Source organism: Seriola aureovittata, chromosome 24 (assembly GCF_021018895.1).
Source record: "Seriola aureovittata isolate HTS-2021-v1 ecotype China chromosome 24, ASM2101889v1, whole genome shotgun sequence".
Taxonomy (NCBI): domain Eukaryota; kingdom Metazoa; phylum Chordata; class Actinopteri; order Carangiformes; family Carangidae; genus Seriola; species Seriola aureovittata.
The window spans coordinates 472,078-495,274 of record NC_079387.1 but is presented as its reverse complement, the minus strand read 5'-3'; the positions used below and the strand labels follow the sequence as shown (position 1 = coordinate 495,274).

At 42.1% G+C, this 23,197-nt stretch overlaps 2 long non-coding RNA genes across 4 annotated transcripts; one reads left to right on the top strand and one right to left on the bottom strand.

The window, feature by feature from the left end:
• Positions 1–5,392: 5,392 nt before the first annotated feature.
• On the top strand, positions 5,393–12,616 carry LOC130165393 (uncharacterized). Of its 3 annotated transcripts, XR_008826790.1 has the most exons (10): positions 5,393–5,493; positions 5,572–5,610; positions 5,716–5,773; positions 6,393–6,563; positions 11,138–11,401; positions 11,496–11,521; positions 11,745–11,828; positions 11,921–11,996; positions 12,080–12,321; positions 12,412–12,616. It is a non-coding gene; the product is annotated as an uncharacterized LOC130165393 (long non-coding RNA). The 3 variants fall into 3 exon arrangements; XR_008826792.1 differs by lacking the exon at positions 6,393–6,563; XR_008826791.1 differs by lacking the exon at positions 11,496–11,521.
• Positions 12,617–13,679: 1,063 nt separating this feature from the next.
• LOC130165232 (uncharacterized) lies at positions 13,680–18,480 on the bottom strand. The gene is made up of 2 exons (XR_008826756.1): positions 17,978–18,480; positions 13,680–13,760 (listed from the first exon to the last, which is right to left on the bottom strand). It is a non-coding gene; the product is annotated as an uncharacterized LOC130165232 (long non-coding RNA).
• Positions 18,481–23,197: the final 4,717 nt, after the last annotated feature.

Here is a 23,197-nt window from a genome sequence, read left to right as displayed (position 1 = left end):
CAAGAGATCTGGGCCAAAGCAGAAGCGCGTGCGTGCGCAAGTGCACGATACCCAGCTTGAAATCCGAGCACTCTGAATCAAATATCTCAATATTTTTTTGAAGACAACTGTTGTAAAAGAGCTCAGCTGTGTACAGGTCTGCCCTGGATGCAGGTGATTTTTGGAGGGTCAGACGTGGATCACTCCCTGTCTCAGCTTCACCAAGTGTCCAGCAGAAACAGGGGAAACGGGCAGCAACTCAGCCTCACGCTGCGTTTCCTCCTCGGCGGCCGGGCAGCGAGGTCAGTGAGATTACCGGACACTCACTCAGCCTCGCGTTCAACATCTCTCCGCACAAACCTCCTCCGGCCAAACAAACGAAACACCAGCCCACAGGGCATCCTCCTCCTCCTCCTCCTCCTCCTCCTTTTCTTCCTCCTTCCTCCACCGCTCCGGAGCAAACGCATCACCGGGTTTCACTTTAGCTTGTTTGCGGCCATGTTGGAGGCAAGGTGACAAGAGCAATACAAGAGAAACATTCCTGTAATTTCCAAAAAGAGCTTAAGGTGGAATTGTTCTCCAAGGGGGAAAAGCTGCCACCTCTCTTTCTTCTTCCCCTCCTTCCCCCTCAGTTTACCTAACTCGCCAAAAAAAAAAAAAGGGGGGGGGGGGGGGGGTCGGTTTACCCACACACACACACACAAACAGACACACAAACAACCCTCCTGAGGAATGGCTGGCGAGCGAGGAAGAAATGCGCCCTGACAATCTCCCCTTCCCTCCGGCGGCTGGATGCCAGAAACGAGCGCTCTTTCTTCTGAGAGATCTTTTACTGAAGATGCCAGGGATTAAGAAAGAAAAGACTGCAGGACACTGCTGTGTCACCTAGCATTAAACAGCCCTAAACTCTCCGGTTATGAGATACTCTGTGCAAAATAGGTCAGGCCAGGCAAAATGGGGAGAAAAAAGGAAAAGAGAGGTTTTGATTTCTTATCTTTTTTCACTGTTTTTTTTTTTATTTTATTTAATTTTTACTTTTTTCTCTTTTTCCTCAGAGCGCCGATGCCTCTGGACTCTGGACTCGGACTCGGCGGTCGGTGCCTTCACGCACACACAATCGTACATGCGCATGCAAATCAGAATCAGATTTTATTTTACATGAAAGTATAAAAAAAATGTTATAATTAAAGAAAAAAACGTCTCAAATGTAAAGAAAGGATCCGTTTTCTAGGATTCCAGGCTCGTAGTTCTCCAAGTGTTTTCCAACTGGTTGTAGATGCATAAAATGTGAAATGTATTTTTGTAGTCTGATGTCAAGTTTTGTTCTCTCTCACAGGCATCATACTCTGGTACATCAATGCAGAAAGAACCACAGGGGTGGAAGAAGCTGAGGTGGGTTAAAAACAAAAAGTATAAGGAAGGCGCATCTAAGAATTTACCGTAGCTTCTGTGTCGGTTTAGATTTTTCTTCATTTTTCAGGCGAAACGCCGAGCTCATCTCGTACAACGTTTTTCAGGTTTAAGGCCGGGGTCGGTAATTAAAGGGGGGAGCACGCTTTACCAAGGCGCTTTAATATCAAGTTTCTGAAGCTTTTACCGGACAGTCGGTCAAGATACCTACAGGGAAAAGAGGGGCTGAATCCAACTGTCGCGTCTTAACCACTAGGTCACCGGGACGCCCCTAAATAAAAAAGCCATTGTTCCTCTTTCAAGCGGCGTCCGGTCGTGCATTATGAAAGAAAAGTTTCCCGTCGTCTTTGCGAAGCCGCTCGGCCCGCTCTGAATAATTCAGCGGCTGCCCGGTGGAACGCAAACAAACGGAATAAAACATAGATAGTTATGAGGCATAAATATGAACAAACAGCATCTAAAAGTATTAAGGAAACACGGAGCGTCGGGGGTTAGGAGCGACAGATGAGGACAGTGCGTTTGACTGGTCGGACAGAGCCGTTAACTCCCCACCCCACCCCACCCCCCACATCTCCTCCACCCCCCTAACGATGTGCGGCCCGTCAGAGAGACACAGCCAAATTACATTCAGAACTACAAAGCCTTCGTCCGAGGTTTGCTCTCTCTGCGCAACACCCTGCAAAACAATAACTGGGATTCAGCAGCTGCAAATTGCACTAAAATTTCCCAGTCTCTTTCTGTGAATTATTAATGAGAGCCAAACCGAAAAAGACCAAAAAAAAGGGAAGGGGGGGGGTGGGGGTGGGGGGGGTATCTACAGCATGCCCGAGCAGTGGAGAATGCTATAAAGCTGCAATTATGCCAGAGAATGAGAAATGGAACAAAGTTGTTGGAGCCAGAAAAGGCGAGGCAGAAACTGAAACTAAGCGCTGGAAATTTAGAGCTGCGAGGGTGAAAAGAAAAGTAGTTTTATTACATATGCAAAACGCCAAAGCTGCAGGATCGACACACAATTAAAACGGGGATGAACAACAGCATTTGCATCCGTTCCTGTCAGGTTTGTTCTGTTTTGGAACGAAAAGCCCGTTAACCGCAAACATGACGACTTTTTAGGAAATATGAAAAACAGCCTCGTTTCCCAGCAGGAGTTTGAAACCATCGATAAACTCGAGCGTCGTACAACAGAGAAACCGCCGGGCGCAACCCGACGCTCACGAATCCAAAACCTAACGACTAGAGACAATAACGTGAGCTCGTCTAACGAGACACAACTACAGGTGGCGAGAGGAGGCAGTGACCGGAAGCGACGCACCGTACACGGAAGAATCTGAAGTATAAATAAATAAAACACAAAACTACCACTTTAGGAGAGAAAAGGAAGAGATGAATTCAAAGCAGGGGGTAATATGTTAAAAGAACAGATAAGTGAATAAAACAGGTAATTAAACTGCACATGAACTGCACCAACAAGAGCCGGGCTGATGGTAATCTGTAGTCTTTTACTTTTTACGGTCCAAAAAAAAAGATGCTCACTCCCCATAGCAAAGCATCCATCCATCCATCCATCTATCTGTGTCTGTAAATACACTCCCCTCCAAAAGTATTGGAACAGTGAGGCCAATTCCTTTATTTTTGCTGTAGACTGAAAACATTTGGGTTTGACACCAAAAGATGAATATGAGACAAGAGATCAACATTTCAGCTTTTATTTCCAGGTATTTACATCCGGATCTGATACACAATTTAGAAGATAGCATTATTTGTAACGGAACACCAAATTTTTAGGTGAGCAAAAGTATTGGAACAGATAGACTTAAAATAGACTAAAATGTATAAGACTTAATATTTATTTGCAAATCCTTTGCTTGCAATAACTGCATCAAGCCTGTGACCCACTGACATCACCAAACTTTTGCATTCTTCTTTTGCGATGCTTTTCCAGGCTTTCACCGCAGCCTCTTTCAGTTGTTGTTTATTTGGGGGGGTAGCTCCCTTCAGTCTCTTCTTTAGCAGCTAAAATGCTCCGTAGGGTTTAAGTCTGGAGATTGACTTGGCCGGTCTAAAACCTTCCACTTCTTGCCCCTGATGAACTCCTTTGTTGTTTTTGCAGTGCACTTTGGGTCATTATCTTGCTGCATGATGAATGATTTCCCAATCAGTTTGGTTGCATCTTTCTTTAAATTGGCAGACAAAATGTTTCTGTAGACTTCTGAGTTCATTTTGCTGCTGCCATCATGTGTTACATCATCAATGAAGATTAATGAGCCCGTCCCAGAAGAAGCCATGCAAGCCCAAGCCACGACATCACCTCCGCCGTGTTTCACAGACGAGCTTCTATGTGTGGGATCATGAGCAGATCCTCTCTTTCTCCAAACTTTAGCCTTTCCATCACTTTGGTAAAGGTTAACCTTTGTCTCATCAGTCCATAAAACTTTGTCCCAGAATTTTTGAGGCTCGTCTCTGTACTTTTTTGGCAAATTCCAACCTTGCCTTCTTATTCTTCTTGCTAATGAGTGGTTTGCATCTTCCGGTCTAGCCTCTGCTCTTTTGTTCACGAAGTCTTCTGCGAACAGTAGATTCTGATTCCTTCACTCCTGCCCTCTGGAGGTTGTTGCTGATGTCACTATCAGTTGTTTTAGGGTCTCTCTTTACAGCTCTCAAGCAGTCAACTGCTGCTGTTTTCCTCGGTCTACCCATTCAACGTCTGTTACTTGGTACACCAGTGGTTTCTTTCTTCTTCAGGACATTCAAAATGGTTGTACTGGCTATGGCCAATGTTTGTCTAGTGGCTCTAATCGATTTTCCCTCTTCTCTCAGCTTCACAATTGCTTTTTTTTCACCCATAGACAGCTCTCTGGTTTATATATTAGTTACACCTGTAACTATAAATGCTATGTATAAGAACTATAAAATCCAAATCTGAAACTGAGCGTAGACATTCAGTGCTATTTATTGTTTGAATAATCAATGTAATAGGACACACCTGGGCAATAATACACACCTGTCAGTCACACGTTCCAATACTTTTGCTCACATGAAAAATGGGTGTGTTCAAAATAAAAGGTGCTATCTTCTAAGTTGTGTATCAAATCCAGATGTAAATACTTGGAAATAAAAGCTGAAATGTTGATCTCTTGTCTCATATTCATATTTTGGTGTCAAACCCAAATGTTTTCAGTCTACAGCAAAAATAAAGGAATTGGCCTCACTGTTCCAATACTTTTGAAGGGGAGTGTATGTGCGTGTACATGATACATGCACAGAACGTATGTACAAATTAAATAAAACTGACAAGTTGGGGGGGGTTTGTCTCATAATCTGCCAATGCTGCTGAGTCATGGGCAGCTCCAGCTACAGTTAACTATCTCTTAGCTCAGCCAGTTAGGTAGCTTTCTTGAAAAAGCAGTGGCAGTACTAGTAGTAGTAGTAGTGAAGAGAAATATTCTTCAGCATTAGTCTTAGTGAGAGAGCGCCCCTCAACAGAAGAACTATATTATTTTATGTCACTTTTTGGCTTTTTAATCTTCCTTTAAAATGTCAAGATAATTTAATTCAAGATAATAGCAAAGGTCTTGAAAGGGTGAAACTATTATAATAGTTTCATCCTTTCAAAACCTTTGTTTACTCTGTTTGCATGAGGACACGCTCTGCTGTTCTGCCTTCTTTTGGCGCGATTGAGAAAGTGCCAGCCAGAGTATCTCCCCCTCCCTTTCCCTCCCTCTCTCTCTCACACACATACACACACACGGTTCAACCGAGGGCCTGGCATGGATCCTCTGCTCGCAGGAGGCAGCAGCGTCCCTCAGGGATCCATAACCAACCAAATACCTCTGAGAGAGAGAGAGAGAGAGAGAGAGAGAGAGAGAGAGAGAGAGGGGGGGGGAGTGCAGCTCGCTTACCCAGCTGGGCTCTCTCTCTCTCTCTCACTGTTTGTTTCTGTGTGTGTGTGTGTGTGTTGTGTGTGTGTGGGGGGGGGGGGGGGGGGGGGGGGGGGGGGGGGGGAGTATGGTGCACCAGATGACACAGGCGACCTCCAGCATACTGGGGGTGAAATGAGGTCGATCACCTGATGTGGAGAGAGAAATGAGGAGGATACAGCCAAAAGTATGTGGACACCCAATCATCACACTAATATCATCCAACCGCAAGAGCTATAACAACTTCCAGTTTTTTTGGTTGCAGGCTTCAAACGCTTCACATGAGTCCATGCGGAGTTAATAGGTCTGTGAAATTCCTGACTGTTCCTTTTTATTTGTTATTCAAAGGTGTATGGTGTGAAGACAATTGTGATATCAAATCCCCTTCCCCTTTTTTATCTGTCTGCAGGAAATGCTTAAAAAACGGACCCACGGTGACGGCTCTGAGAAAGTCCGATAATCTGCAGGTGAGAGGATGAGTGTCAGAGTTCACACCCAGACTTTCTACCTCGCATCGATCCTGTTAACTCCACCCGGTCGGGGTTAAAGGTCATCGTGCGTGTGAGACAGACACTCAGGATTTAAGAAGTCTTTGGCGGGTGTTGGGTTGCAGGTGTTTCCTGGTGCTGTTGTGCCCTCTACTGGCTGCTGGGTGGAAGTGTCCACTCAGAGCCAATATTGCCTGTTAGTACTAATACCATTAAGTCCTGTGTATGCGCTACTCAATATGTAAGCATTGATTTACTTTAACGTACAACCTTAATCTGTGACTAGTCTAAATAGCAGTTCAAAGAATGAAAGTACAAGTTACTCAAAAAGGGAACTGTAAGTTAATGTGAGTTAAAGCTGGTGTTTTCCTAAGCCCTCTGACATATATATGTGCTTATCATTGGCATTCTGGGTTTCTAATGTTGCTCTTGAAGCAGGAAGCGCCGCAGTGAGGTTTTGAACCGAGGGAAACGTTGTATTCTTCTTTAGTTATCGCGTGGAGTCGGTTCAGTTAAGTTTACGTTCTGAGTTTATCCTGGACATGCGGCGTTGCTTCTCTGTGTGTGCATGAATATGTGTACTGTGTGTTTTTTACAGCTCCTGTCAGTCCCATCTCCTCCTTCTCCTCCTCCTCCTCCTCCTCCTCCTTCTTCTCCTCCTCCTCCTCCTCCTCCTCCTCCTCCTCCTCCTCCTCCTCCAAGAGTCCAAGGTCGCCGTGCGGCTATTTCCAGCTCGTCTTCGCTCTGATCCGTGTCGCAAAATGACAAGGTAACGAAACTCGGGGGGTCAGCTGTGTTACAGGAACGCTTCCGAAGATGGGGAAAGAGGAAATCAATCCCGCCTGACAGTGTCTTCAGGATACTCTGCCCTGACCACGACAGGCACGTGCAGACACACGCGCACACAGATGTACACAAACAAACACTCGTAGCGTACACAAACACAAGCCGGAACCAAATATAGCGCTCTCCAGCCTCCGTCTGGCACGGCCGAGGTGCATCGGAGCGACAAGGTGGCCGCCGAACAGTTTGTCACCGTCTAAAACCGCGCCGACGTTTCCAAAGATCACAGTCCTCTCCTCAGAGAGTTTGAGCGACTGCCGTCTTCATATAATACAGATGTAGAGAGAACCGTATCCGCCCTCCTCCCTCAGAGGCGTTTGTGTGGCTGAACAATCCCTGTAAGCAATGGCAGCCATTAGACTCAATCTCAGGTCATTGAGCATCCCCCCCCCCCCCCCCCCTTACCCTGTCTGGAAGCACACGGGCATCTGCTGAGGATGGTGGGGGGGGGGGGGGGGGGGGTGTATTTCTGACAAATGTGCCATCTTCATAATTAGCTCGGAAGCAACATACGAAACATTAAACACGCCGGGCGCTGACGACAATCAAAACATTTCATTTGTTGTCAATTATTCATTACTTTGAAGGTTCTGAAGGGGTCGTTAATATGGAAATAAGCTTGCGATGCTAACAAGGTTGTAGTATCTGATTCCAAATCATCTAAGCGCAGAGCGCCCCTTCCTTCCTTTTTTCTTTTCGGCTAATATCGGGCCTTTTTTGTCTTTTCTATTGCGATTTCTCGTCTTATTCGTGAAGCCCGTTCTTCAAACAAAACCATTTTTCCGACTTAAAAACAAGCCGCTTTTATCCACTTTATTAAAGGAGGAAAAGCTGTACTTGATGGAATTCTTTGATAGCGTCAAGTTCAGCTCAGCCTCGAATGAAGTTAAACCACCCAAAACTAATCCACTGCATTTTTTTGTTTGTTTTTGCACCCGGTTTTATTAGCGTTCAGACCAATGTAGCAGACTTGCCGAGAGAGAGCGGTCAACTCAGCCGCGATTAAGCAGAAACATGCTTTGTCTACTTTTCTTGCGCTTACACAAACTTTCACCAGGTTAGCCTAGCGCCCCCACCCACCCAATTTTAATATATCTTATTTAGGATTCAATCTTAATGTCAGTTAAACGTCGTTCCTTGTTAATTCATTTATTCCCACCGTTCTCACCACTTCTTTAAGCGGGTTTGATGACTGATAATACAGTAAGGCATACAAATGTCACAGTATAGGAAGACATAAAAATGTATAGTAGCACGGATGCGGTTATCTCTATATCTGTAGTCCCACCATGTCATCAATACTTACAGGTAGTAAACCACAGAGCCCGATGAGAGAGAGTAAGTGAGAGTGAGAGTGAGTGAGTGAGTTTGATTTTAAATCGGGTCATTCTTCTGGCCAACAAACTAAGTGAACGTCTGAAATGTCAGTGAAACTACAGCGACTAGGAAATGGATGTAATGTTAATTTTCGACAAATTTAAGATTTGCCATTGAGGAATAATGATTGTAATGAACTTCAAAACTGAAAATGTGCCTCTGTTGACACATCTCTGTCCAAGGACGGTCATTTGGCGTCGGACGCGGATAACGTATCGCACGTGTCGTCCTCCACACCGCAGGGCACATTGTCACTTTAATAACGTAGACAATATCCCCACCACTCCTTTTTCCTGTGGAAAATGTAGTCCAAAGTTGGCCTGGCCAAGTATTGAGGCCTCAGCAGTCTTTTAGCAAAGTTATGGTGTTTTTAAGTTTGAAATGTCCTTTGTTTCACACATTGTGGCAGTGACATAAGTTTGTTGATAGAACTGGGACAATATAAGTACATCTGACTGTCAGGACAGAGACACACACTCGCTGTGTCAGACTCACTCAAGACACCAAGGTGCAGTTGAAAATCCAGACCTGTGCCGGAGGATGTGGAACGGTTTGCGGTAAGCGACTCTAAAGGGAGTCGCTGTAATAAGGAATTTTCACCATCCACTTACCACCCTCCCACCCCACACCTCCTCCATGAGGTGCAAGCGTAGCGGTGGGATCATCATCATCTCCAGTTTAGATTCTGCGTTAGTCACGATCGGCAAAGCTTTACCGCTTCACTGGTGTTGTGCTGGGTCTGTATTTACAAAGCCTTTTATCTTGCCAGTAAGTGTACTCAAGTGACATTAAAAGTTTCCTCATAAGTCTTCTTCACAAAGCTGTTGAGACCAACTCTCAGTAAGGAAAAATGTCTTGTAACTTGTAAGCTAAGAATGCAATTGAGGAAAAAAAATAAGTCATCCGTCCTAGACTGCCAAATTGAAATGGCAGCCTAATAGCTACATCCTGTTGTACCTGTAGCTACAGACTGTTAAAAGCACGGATTGTCGATCTTAAAACACACCTGACATGCTGTAAGGTTTGGAGTGCAAGCATGAGAGAGGACAGAATCAGTCACACAAAAGTTGGTTGCAGAGCTCTTAGTTTACTGATGAGATGTGGCAAATGACAACAAAGTCCAACAGTTCTTACATAGAGGTCGCAGGATGGCCGGACAACCAAAGCAGTCCGACTGGCGTAGCAGGTTACATTGGATAGCGGCGGCGGCGGCGGCGACGTCCAACCTGACCCCCATTCTTTGACACACTGCCCTGCTTTCCCACCTGGTATAAGTACCCATAGCCTCTACCAAACATCACGTAGTGCAGGGACCCTAGACACTAGCACCACATGCGCCATATGGAATACCTTTACAATTTAACCACACTGATATTTACATAAACTAACCTTTGGCCTAACAGATCAAAATAGAATACATAACAAACTAAAGAAATACCCAACAAAAGCCAAACTTAAGTAAAACCCCTCTACCCGCTCCCCTCTCTCCTTCCTACCCACTTGGTACAGCCCGATGAGGTAATTGACACCTGCCGAGTCTGGCAGCATTCCCGTGAAAACACGCCCCCCGGAAGTAGACCTCAAACAGAGAGAGCGGTTAGTAGGGGTTCCCAAAATAAAAGCACAACAAAAAATAAACTTCCTGTTTTAGCCAATGTGTATTGTTTTTTCACCTTAGCGAGGGGGGGGGGGGGGGGGGGGTTGCTCACACATGCCTACTCGGTGAGAAATCTGTCGCCAAGAGAAGGCTTTCCTGCAAGCTTGTATTATATATTTTGCAGTATTCCGAGACACAGAAAATCAATTTGTCCTCCGTTTTTGTTTTGTGCCGGTTTTCCATGACTGTGTGGATTTCACAGGGCATCTATGGTGACATTGACAGAAGCGATGGGTTTTGGAGCGCTGCAGTTGCTGTGTTTTGTCTGTAAGCAGCTTTAGGAGTCTTCTCTGCTACTACTAACTTCTCCCAGATGTAGGAGCTACTTTTAGATACTTTGTGAAAACGGGCCCTGATATCTTAAAAGGATATCAGTTTTATCTCGATGACATTGTGTGTGTGTGTGTGTGGTGAAAAAGAATCGGTGATCTCTGAGATATGTGTTGTCAGTTTTCTATGCCTCTGTTAGGCTGTAAAACATGGGCATGTCTTGCACTGTCAGTTTTGAACTTTGGCCAAATGCGGCAGGTGAATCTGTACGAGAGTTCTGCGGTCCCGCAGCACAATGTTTGTTTGGGTAGCGTGGCCTGCATTGTTTGCTTGTGTTGTTTGAATGGGTTTGTAATGTGTCTTTGGCTGTTTAGGTGAGTTGAATGGTGTGGTGTTGGGGGGGGAGCACAGAGAGAGTTTAGCTCAAAAAGGCATCTCTCCTTGACTCTACCTCCCTCATTCAAAATGGCCGCCACTTTCTCCAACTGTTTAGGGGAGTTTGTTTGCTGAATCTGCTAGTGTGTTTTGTCGTAGCATGGGCAAGATAAAGAAAATAGTTGTGGTGTGAGTAGCAGTGACGGCTGGCATTAGGGGAGTGACTCTGGGACGCCAGTGATCACTGCTCATTAGTCTGTATAGCTAAATTAATATTTATCATAGGACATGTTAAGCTTAGGGAGCTATTCACTGAGTCTGGTCCATTTTCTGTAGCACGAGTTTCTCGCGTTTACCTTAAATATTCACCAGGACGTCACGTAAAGCGTACGTACTTAATTAAGGCTCTCAATCGGTCTTTGTCAGCCGAGCACTGAGCTCCATTCAAGGTCGGTGTTTTTTTCCAAACGGCGTTTAATCCTCTGTAGCTCTCTGGTTTGTGGTGTCGTAATGACATAGCTGTGAAACAATGTTTTCTTGGGCGGGTGTGTGTGTGTGTGTGTGTGGACACCATGCATCATGATTTGTGTAGTGTACACTTATGAACAGAGGTGTGAATCGGTTCCAAAGATGTGTTTTAGCTGTTACTGTGAACTTTGTTGTTAGTGTGTGTTTGTTTGTTGCACTTTTGGAGTCAGACACCCACTTATAAAGACCTAAGTAGTTTGAGTCATTTACTGTTTGTTGGAGCTTTGTGATCAGATGTGTGTTTTGAACGGCAAAGTCAAAATGTTTGAGTGCTGTTTTCTATCCTTTTTCAGGCCACAAGGATTGAAGATGTGAAAAGGGGGTTGAGACGATGTGTGGAGGAGGAGCTGGGGTCCCTGGTGTTTTCCATCTGCAATCAAGAGGAGGCCTGGCTGGGATTGGCTGTTCACAGTTGTGATCAATCAGCAGTGTGGTACTTGAGGAGGAGTAGTGAACCACCGGTGCATCAGTCCCTCGTGTAGCCCTCGTGCGAAGACCTCTGTGTGTGTGTGAAGACGGACGTGGGTGAAGGCCTGCGACTCAACCGAGCGAGGACGGTAAGGCCTTTTTCTGCTGTTTTCTGCACTTTTGCCAGGCCCAGCGCTACCCTCATTGTCTCACTCTCTTTGCCATGTGCTTCATTGCTCTCAGCTGCACAAGGAGACCCGGTGAGGACGGTAAGAACACGTGGGTGCAGTTGTTGGGGAACGACTAAGTGTCAGCGGGTTGGAAAGACTGTCGGAGTGGCTATAAAATATAAAACTGTATAGAGATGTTAAGGTATTTTCAGGGCAAAAAAGTGAAAAAATGGCAATACACCTTTTTGTGTTTTGTACAAAGTAATAGTTGCTGCTGGAAAGTCTCAGTGATTTTTTGTGTGTGTGTGTGTGAGAGATGCAGGAGGATCCAATTAGGGGAGTCAACGAGGTGCAGCCCTGCGGAGGTGTGATTGGCTGTTCACAGGTGTGAGCAATCAGCAGTGTGGTAAGTCCTTTTTTTCCTGCACTTTTCCCTCATTCTCTGTCTCACTCTCTGCCAGGCCCAGCGCTACCCTCATTGTCTCACTCTCTCTGCAGGACAGCCGGTTTACCCACTCGCTTGGAAAGCAAAAACTGAAGACCTGTGAGTCCACTGAGCAGGGGACTCTCTCTGGTAAGTCACTGCACATGTATGCACCTATTTTCTGCACTTCTGCCAGGCCCAGCGCTACCCTCATTGTCTCACTCTCTCTGCAGGACAGCCGGTTTACCCACTCGCTTGGAAAGCAAAAACTGAAGACCTGTGAGTCCACTGAGCAGGGGACTCTCTCTGGTAAGTCACTGCACATGTATGCACCTATTTTCTGCACTTCTGCCAGGCCCAGCGCTACCCTCATTGTCTCACTCTCTCTGCTGTGTGCAGGACAGCCGGTTTACCCACTCGCTTGGAAAGCAAAAACTGAAGACCTGTGAGTCCACTGAGCAGGGGACTCTCTCTGGTAAGTCACTGCACATGTATGCACCTCTTTTCTGCACTTCTGCCAGGCCCAGCGCTACCCTCATTGTCTCTCTCTCTCTGCTGTGTGCAGGACAGCCGGTTTACCCAGTCGCTTGGAAAGCAAAAACTGAAGACCTGTGAGTCCACTGAGCAGGGGATTCTGTGGGACACTCTGGTAAGTCACTTCCACCACCCTCATTGTCTCTGACATGTAGGAACAGCAGATCTATTTAAGTATTTGTTTGACAAGTAGTAGCATACCAGGATGGAGCTGGTGATGCTAGTGTGACCATTTGTTTGTGCAACACAACTAATAAACTGAGCCTTTGTGCTGTACATTTTGGTGAAAGAGTGTGTGAATTTTTTTAACTCCTTACCTCACAAGACAGACTGATTGAGAAGTGGGTACAATTTTAAAGGTAATGCTACACCTCATTTCTCTCTGCAGAGAGCAAAAATCCAATTTATGTGTGCAGAAAGAAACAAAACTAAAATGCACTGTGTCTTGCAATGGGTGTTTGTTTTTAAAAGAGGTTGGTAATTTGGTTTTGTTGTAAGTAAGTAAGTAAGTAAGTAAGTAAGTAAGTAAGTAAGTAAGTAAGTAAGTAAGTAAGTAAGTAAGTAAGTAAGTAAGTAAGTAAGTAAGTAAGTAAGTAAGTAAGTAAGTAAGTAAGTAAGTAAGTAAGTAAGTAAGTAAGTAAGTAAGTAAGTAAGTAAGTAGTAAGTAAGTAAGTAAGTAAGTAAGTAAGTAAGTAAGTAAGTAAGTAAGTAAGTAAGTAAGTAAGTAAGTAAGTAAGTAAAGTAAGTAAGTAAGTAAGTAAGTAAGTAAGTAAGTAAGTAAGTAAGTAAGTAAGTAAGTAAGTAAGTAAGTAAGTAAGTAAGTAAGTAAGTAAGTAAGTAAGTAAGTAAGTAAGTAAGTAAGTAAGTAAGTAAGTAAGTAAGTTAAGTAAGTAAGTAAGTAAGTAGTAAGTAAGTAGTAAGTAAGTAAGTAAGTAAGTAAGTAAGTAAGTAAGTAAGTAAGTAAGTAAGTAAGTAAGTAAGTAAGTAAGTAAGTAAGTAAGTAAGTAAGTAAGTAAGTAAGTAAGTAAGTAAGTAAGTAAGTAAGTAAGTAAGTAAGTAAGTAAGTAAGTAAGTAAGTAAGTAAGTAAGTAAGTAAGTAAGTAAGTAAGTAAGTAAGTAAGTAAGTAAGTAAGTAAGTAAAACTTAAAACTTAAAACTTAAAACTTAAAACTTAAAACTTAAAACTTAAAACTTAAAACTTAAAACTTAAAACTTAAAACTTAAAACTTAAAACTTAAAACTTAAAACTTAAAACTTAAAACTTAAAACTTAAATTTGTGAAAGGACAACACATGAGCCTTTTCACCCGGTCATTTCTTTTATTGTAACCACACACAAACTGCATATCCAAAAATTTGCCAGCCGCCCCCTATGCAGTCCCTGAGGAAGAGAAGAAATAACAAATTAATGAAGGAACAGTGACATTTCAATTAAGCACAATCAAAGAACCACATTTCTTCCCCAATGACAAAAGTTCAACTATACTACATTAATCATCAAAACAGCCATTAGCAATCAAAGAATCACGTTTCTTCCCCAACGACAAAAGTTCAACTATACCACATTAACCATCAAAACAGCCATTAGCAATCAAAGAATCACGTTTCTCCCTCAACGACAAAAGTTCAACTATACTACATTAATCATCAAAACAGCCATTAGCAATCAAAGAATCACGTTTCTCCCTCAACGACAAAAGTTCAACTATACCACATTAATCATCAAAACAGCCATTAGCAATCAAAGAATCACGTTTCTTCCCCAACGACAAAAGTTCAACTATACCACATTAATCATCAAAACAGCCATTAGCAATCAAAGAATCACGTTTCTCCCTCAACGACAAAAGTTCAACTATACTACATTAATCATCAAAACAGCCACTAGCAATCAAAGAATCACGTTTCTTCCCCAACGACAAAAGTTCAACTATACCACATTAATCATCAAAACAGCCATTAGCAATCAAAGAATCACGTTTCTTCCCCAACGACAAAAGTTCAACTATACTACATTAATCATCAAAACAGCCACTAGCAATCAAAGAATCACGTTTCTTCCCCAACGACAAAAGTTCAACTATACTACATTAATCATCAAAACAGCCACTAGCAATCAAAGACTCACGTTTCTCCCTCAACGACAAAAGTTCAACTATACTACATTAATCATCAAAGAATCACGTTTCTTCCCCAACGACAAAAGTTCAACTATACTACATTAATCATCAAAACAGCCACTAGCAATCAAAGAATCACGTTTCTCCCTCAACGACAAAAGTTCAACTATACTACATTAATCATCAAAACAGCCACTAGCAATCAAAGAATCACGTTTCTCCCTCAACGACAAAAGTTCAACTATACTACATTAATCATCAAAACAGCCACTAGCAATCAAAGAATTACGTTTCTTCCCCAACGACAAAAGTTCAACTATACCACATTAACCATCAAAACAGCCATTAGCAATCAAAGAATCACGTTTCTTCCCCAACGACAAAAGTTCAACTATACTACATTAAACAGCCATTAGCAATCAAAGAATCACGTTTCTTCCCCAACGACAAAAGTTCAACTATACTACATTAATCATCAAAACAGCCATTAGCAATCAAAGAATCACGTTTCTCCCTCAACGACAAAAGTTCAACTATACCACATTAATCATCAATCAAAGAATTACGTTTCTTCCCCAACGACAAAAGTTCAACTATACTACATTAATCATCAAAACAGCCATTAGCAATCAAAGAATCACGTTTCTCCCTCAACGACAAAAGTTCAACTATACTACATTAATCATCAAAACAGCCATTAGCAATCAAAGAATCACGTTTCTCCCTCAACGACAAAAGTTCAACTATACCACATTAATCATCAAAACAGCCATTAGCAATCAAAGAATCACGTTTCTTCCCCAACGACAAAAGTTCAACTATACCACATTAACCATCAAAACAGCCATTAGCAATCAAAGAATCACGTTTCTTCCCCAACGACAAAAGTTCAACTATACCACATTAATCATCAAAACAGCCATTAGCAATCAAAGAATCACGTTTCTCCCTCAACGACAAAAGTTCAACTATACCACATTAATCATCAAAACAGCCATTAGCAATCAAAGAATCACGTTTCTCCCTCAACGACAAAAGTTCAACTATACTACATTAATCATCAAAACAGCCATTAGCAATCAAAGAATCACGTTTCTTCCCCAACGACAAAAGTTCAACTATACCACATTAACCATCAAAACAGCCATTAGCAATCAAAGAATCACGTTTCTTCCCCAACGACAAAAGTTCAACTATACTACATTAATCATCAAAACAGCCATTAGCAATCAAAGAATCACGTTTCTCCCTCAACGACAAAAGTTCAACTATACTACATTAATCATCTAAACAGCCATTAGCAATCACGTTTCTTCCCCAACGACAAAAGTTCAACTATACTACATTAAACAGCCATTAGCAATCAAAGAATCACGTTTCTCCCTCAACGACAAAAGTTCAACTATACTACATTAATCATCAAAACAGCCACTAGCAATCAAAGAATCACGTTTCTCCCTCAACGACAAAAGTTCAACTATACCACATTAATCATCAAAACAGCCATTAGCAATCAAAGAATCACGTTTCTTCCCCAACGACAAAAGTTCAACTATACTACATTAATCATCAAAACAGCCACTAGCAATCAAAGAATCACGTTTCTCCCTCAACGACAAAAGTTCAACTATACTACATTAATCATCAAAACAGCCACTAGCAATCAAAGAATTACGTTTCTTCCCCAACGACAAAAGTTCAACTATACCACATTAACCATCAAAACAGCCATTAGCAATCAAAGAATCACGTTTCTTCCCCAACGACAAAAGTTCAACTATACTACATTAAACAGCCATTAGCAATCAAAGAATCACGTTTCTTCCCCAACGACAAAAGTTCAACTATACTACATTAATCATCAAAACAGCCATTAGCAATCAAAGAATCACGTTTCTCCCTCAACGACAAAAGTTCAACTATACTACATTAATCATCAAAACAGCCACTAGCAATCAAAGAATCACGTTTCTCCCTCAACGACAAAAGTTCAACTATACTACATTAATCATCAAAACAGCCATTAGCAATCAAAGAATCACGTTTCTTCCCCAACGACAAAAGTTCAACTATACTACATTAATCATCAAAACAGCCACTAGCAATCAAAGAATCACGTTTCTCCCTCAACGACAAAAGTTCAACTATACTACATTAATCAAAGAATCACGTTTCTCCCTCAACGACAAAAGTTCAACTATACTACATTAATCATCAAAACAGCCACTAGCAATCAAAGAATCACGTTTCTTCCCCAACGACAAAAGTTCAACTATACCACATTAACCATCAAAACAGCCATTAGCAATCAAAGAATCACGTTTCTTCCCCAACGACAAAAGTTCAACTATACTACATTAATCATCAAAACAGCCACTAGCAATCAAAGAATCACGTTTCTTCCCCAACGACAAAAGTTCAACTATACTACATTAATCATCAAAACAGCCACTAGCAATCAAAGAATCACGTTTCTCCCTCAACGACAAAAGTTCAACTATACTACATTAATCATCAAAGAATCACGTTTCTTCCCCAACGACAAAAGTTCAACTATACTACATTAATCATCAAAACAGCCACTAGCAATCAAAGAATCACGTTTCTCCCTCAACGACAAAAGTTCAACTATACTACATTAATCAAAGAATCACGTTTCTCCCTCAACGACAAAAGTTCAACTATACTACATTAATCATCAAAACAGCCACTAGCAATCAAAGAATCACGTTTCTCCCTCAACGACAAAAGTTCAACTATACTACATTAATCATCAAAACAGCCACTAGCAATCAAAGAATTACGTTTCTTCCCCAACGACAAAAGTTCAACTATACCACATTAACCATCAAAACAGCCATTAGCAATCAAAGAATCACGTTTCTTCCCCAACGACAAAAGTTCAACTATACTACATTAAACAGCCATTAGCAATCAAAGAATCACGTTTCTCCCTCAACGACAAAAGTTCAACTATACTACATTAATCATCAAAACAGCCATTAGCAATCAAAGAATCACGTTTCTCCCTCAACGACAAAAGTTCAACTATACCACATTAATCATCAATCAAAGAATTACGTTTCTTCCCCAACGACAAAAGTTCAACTATACTACATTAATCATCAAAACAGCCATTAGCGATCAAAGAATCACGTTTCTCCCCAACGACAAAAGTTCAACTATACTACATTAATCAGCAATCGAAGAACTACGTTTCTTCCCCGACGACGAGAGGGGAACGTCTGTCGGAAGACGCCGCAGGGGACCGACTCAATTATGAGACCAAAGTCAATTTTATTTCCACAAGTGCCTATGAAGACAGGAACACTGTTCTGCAGAAGGCAAATATCAACTGATTTTAATATTGTGGATCCTTCAAAATTCCCCATCTCCACACATGAAAACTTGCAGATAGATTTGAACAAACCATGAAGACTGAACTAAAATTACACCTGAAGCTACTCAAAGGGCTTACCGACAGAACGTGAGAGCTATTCTCGTCGGTGGTCGAGGTCGTTCGTTTTCAGGGTGATGCCCTAGGAGAAACGAGCAGAGGGAAAACTTACAATGTGTAACGATGCCACACTTCACTGAATTTCAAATGGATATAACCTTATTTCATTGTATCTATATTCTTATCCACTGGCATCAGTCACAAGCCATTAAAGAAGTTGATTGTAAAGACATGTAGAGTTATTGACACAAAGGAACCTTTTATCACATCAGAGAGGCGAGGACAGTAAGGCCTCTTTTCTGCACTTTACCTAAGTATCACAGCTAACTTCCCTGTCATGTCTTCTTGCAGGGGACTCTTTCTGCAAACACTTTTAATCTAGGGTGAGTGTTACTTAACTGCGCTGTGATGTCAGCAATGACAAACTCTCACCTGAAAGGTTTACACGATTGTGTGCCTGAATACCATAAAACCTTCGCAACTAGATCAGTAATTGGGTGGGAAGTTCCCAGTGGTACCGGCACAACTGAGAGTCAATCAAAATACAAACAATCGTGTTCAACAATTGATTAATTCAACATCGTACTTAACTTATAGTTGTCACCGTGTAGCGTCGTCCCACCTTGTTCCCTGCACCTGAGTGCGACGAGAGAGCAGAACAAAATGTCAGCCGTGTGGAACTTTTACAAAGAAAGAATGAAAATAACATTTCCTAATCAGAAGCTGCCTCAACAATACAAATGCTGTTGTGAGAAATGTTAAAAAAAATTACGTATTGTGGTGAACCCTTACAACCGGGATGAAGGCAAGCGGGAGAGAGAACAGAAAGTGGTCACTCCCCTAATGCCAGCCATCACTGCTCCTCACACCATCATCAACTCTGACAAAACACACTAGCAGATTCGGGATGTAGAGTCAGGGAGAGGGGCCTTTTTAGGCTGTGCTCTAAGACAAACAATACAGGCCTACCACAGAACAGTCAGCTCTATGAAATATAAAAATCACAATGAACGTAGTGGGTCTCCGTTTACCCAGAGTTTTAGGTTCTGGGGAGTTGGCAGTACGTCGCCACTGTGCTTAAACGTCTAGCCGCTAACTAATTTTTTCTGCAGTGGATATTGGAATCTCACATCAGCCTGGGAAATAACCCAAACTGCAGGCGCTACCTGTTCTTCGTCGTTCAAGTCTGCCTTGTACCGCCTACCTAGACTCTTTACTGATTTTTCCTCTTCGTCTATTACAAACTTCCCTCTGCTTATTGAGATACTTACTAGCCCGCTTTAAGTTTTTATTAAGTCTCTCAAGTATTCTTTTCATACATGGCACCGTTGTAGTCATTGGTGTAAGGCCGCCTCTCTCCACCTACAACCCACTTAGAAGCTCTAATGATTGCCTAATATCTTGGAAATACAATTTTACTAAATTAACCACTACTCCAGGTACTTTGAAATAATCAAATGCTTCCCAAATCATGCTAGTGTGCTCTAAACATCCTGCAAACCCTGGTATTCCTGACTTCTGTACTGCAGTATCCTTTCTAAATAACTAGTTGATCTTCCCCTCTACATTTAGGAGAGAGATCATTCTGTACTAGCCAATGTCTATTGTTTTTTCACCGATCGATGGGATAGTTAGAAAAATATGTACAAGCTGATTTTGATTCTCTAATAGCGAATAAATATTGGTTTTAACTGATGACTTCCACCGGAGAACTCTTATTGCAAGTGACGGTGGTTCGTCGTATGTCCCAAGACATACTCGGGCGTAACGGAGACGGCGGAAATAAAACTCAGGTATGCTGATCTAGTCTAAGGGCCCGACACCCCCTGATAACTTGAACCGAGGTGCTACGCTACAAGCGCTTCATTTCTTGTCTGTAAGCCCAGGTATATGCAAATACAGTTGTGTCAGCTGGGGTACCGTTAAACTTACTTCTCTACAGCAAACTTCAAACTAAGGACTCGAGTGAATTTTCTTCAACAGTTGCTCGGCTGGCTGAGATGGAATCTTCCTTGAGATAACAGACAGGGAAGTCTATGTTAGTAAAGCAAATCAGGTTGGACTCCATTTAACCCTGAACGTGCAGCACATGTTTGTCGGCTGAACTGGGTGAGAAAGAATGCAAACGAGTTCGTTAAACTTCTACTTTAATGAAATGCAGGGTCAAACGTAAGGCTCCGCAAAAGAACCTCAAATAGGTTGTACGGTCGAGGCCTCGTTCGCTGCTAAAAACCTCTGTCGCGCGCAAAGTATTAACAACTCTTACGGCTAACCCCAAAAAACATATCTTAGGTCTGTTACGGACGTTATTGTACAGAAGGACTAAATAAAAGTGATATTCTTGTTAGTATGCGGATATTCTAGGCAGTGTTTATTTTCCTAAATGTTCACTTTCTATCCTCTGAGGAAGAAAATACACATTTGGAAGGTTGGGACTCGGCTATGTGAAAATGTTTTTGATTCATATGTGTTTAAGTCAAATTATTGTCACAATGAGCTTGCGTGGGGGAAGGAAAACTTACAGTTCTGATTAGCCTGGCTCAGTTTTTAATAGTTACCGTTGTTCGTGATAGATATATCTGACGTGATAATAAACACAAATATGGAAGGCTTACCTGAGTACGCGCCCGGGTAAAACGTGAGGTCCAGCTCTCGATCCGAGTACCGTTAAAATACATCTCTTTCGCCCTGTCGGACAAACACACGGCAAAAGATTAAAATGAACAGTGTGTAAAAGTACAAAGCTTCTCCAGAGTTCACTTGAGTAGCTGTATATTCAGAATAAAAATCAGGAGACAAAAGCTGTGCTCCAAAGGTTTACCGGGATTTAAGGACGTGTGTAATGGAAACACACAGACTTGTCAAAATAAGTCATAAGACACGTGGAAAATTAAGAGAGGTTAGTTTTAATGTGGAGCAGAAAAGATAGAGGGTGAATGTGTGTGTAAACCACAAATTGATATGCGTCGAATGGCAGTTTCTAGACTCTCTTTCTCAGAGGCCCGAGAAATGAAGTTCCCCGTTCAAACACTCAAAGTATATATCCGGAACCGTTCTCTTCTAAAGCTGAAGGTGATCGTTCTGGATATATATACTTTGAGAAAATATGACGAGGCGGAACCGGTTAAGATGTCACTTGGAGACTTCACATCTCCTCGGCATCTGAGTAATTACTACTTCCTTCTGCTACTGATATGGTTTCAACTATGGTTTATGACGTGTCGAAAGATACAGAGGAGATTGATGACAAAATTCAAGACGGCGAATGACAGCAACAAAGACTGGATTTTGATAACGTACGTCACATTAATTGACGCCGGTCATTTTAAGGAGGAGCCACTGCAGACAAATTATTCGAAATCAGCGACACTTACTTGAAAGGCTGATCTGTAGAAGGGGGATCTGCACAGACGGGGCTCGGGCGACGGCCGTCACGAGATCAGAATCTTCTTGGAGGAAGACTGTAATCAACTTGCCCACAAGTTTAACAACAACAACAACAACAACAACAACAACAACTACTGCCTCGTGAAATTTGCATACCTCAGTGACATGTTTCAGAATTTCAATGAACTAAACCTGCAGATGCAGGGCAGCAGCGACAGGCGGATAAAATCGACAGACTGCGTTTTGGATCGGAGTGGAAAAGGACTCGGGACGGCCGTGGCTTTTCCTGCAGTTGCCTCGACTAAGACAAAATACGGATCAAAGCTGGCCATCGAAAGTGAGCCAAGAGTGGCAGTCCACACAAAGCAAGCTCACACCCGTCACTGAAAACATATATAGGACTAGAGGTGGAAATGTTCAGGTTTTTGTTTATTTCAAGGGACTTGCTAAATCGTTTTTTGTGCTGAGAGGCATTCTGAGAAATACTGTTGAAAGCAGAAGACGACTTTAAATTTCTTCCTTTCAAAAGGTTACTTTTTTCTTTTACGTTTTTTTCAGAAATATGTGTTATGTATTCATTCTACAGGACGGCGTACATATGTTTGAGTGAGCGAGCTTGTGTTTGTTTTGTTGCAATATTTCCCATCTGCCGACCGCGTATTTTTAATGAAAATCGGGGAATCCCTAAATAGATCCCGGTCTTTAGTCAAAGTGACTGAGAAACAGGCGCTTAAGTCACATACACAAACACGCACTTAAACGCCTGCAAACGGAGATAAGACCTATAGTCATCACTAAAAGACAATGCTAATGCACGCTGCTAATTAGCCTTACCTGTGCGCCTCAGGTGTGTTCAGCGTCCGGTCTTTCCAGTCGTACTCGACAAAAGCTGCTCCGGATTGTTTTAGTAAACGTTTGTTGCTAGCAAACCGAAGCGACCGCTCAAATGTTGCTTTTACTCCGTATTTTCATCACTTTTTCTGTATTTGTTTCTGCGGGAAGGCCGCCGATAAAAACCGCATTTGTCGTCTGACTCTACTCTGCCTAACAACCGCTTCTGATTGGTGGAAATAACTTAATTCAGCGCATCGAAGTCTTTTCATTTCATCTGTGTTCATTAAACTGACATGCCATCGGTTGTTTTTTTCCCACCACCAGAGGGCGCCACATCATCAATGAAGGGCAGGAGTCCTTCACTGTTAATGGAGATATTAGTTCCATTAGAGCTCAACTGATCAATAATGCTGCTGTTGCAGTTGTAGCAAACAGGGAAAGTGATTAAAATTTTTTTTTTTTTTTTTTAAAAAAGCTCTGTAACTCATCATATGATTCAGGCGCCTGAACGTTACATTTATATTCAGTTTCTCAACCAAACCGTGATCGTTTACATGAGATATTCTTGTGACTCAGTCACACCGTGTTTTCTCACGCTGTTGAGGTTTCGGTTTTTTCTTTTTGCATCAGTTTGTATCGACTCGGCAGGAATCGGGTAACAAATGAAACAAAACATAAAACATTGAAGTAAAAGCAGGGGGAGCTGACATTTTAATTTAAATTGGATTTTAATGGAACATTAAGTTCACAACAAAACAATTATCAATGCTCTTGAGATTAACAATGATATAATGGTAACATACTTATACGGATATATGTGTTTATGCCGCATAAGTTAAGTATCGTTGCAGTCCTACTTACTTAAGAGACATCTTATTTTAACCAACCCCCCCCCCCCCCCCCCCCCAAAAAAAAATCATGCTTGTATATAAATATATATAAATCATCCCGTATTTTTATAAGCGAATTTAACTTCTATTTCGGTGTTATTGTTGCTGATATTAAAAACATATGACATTA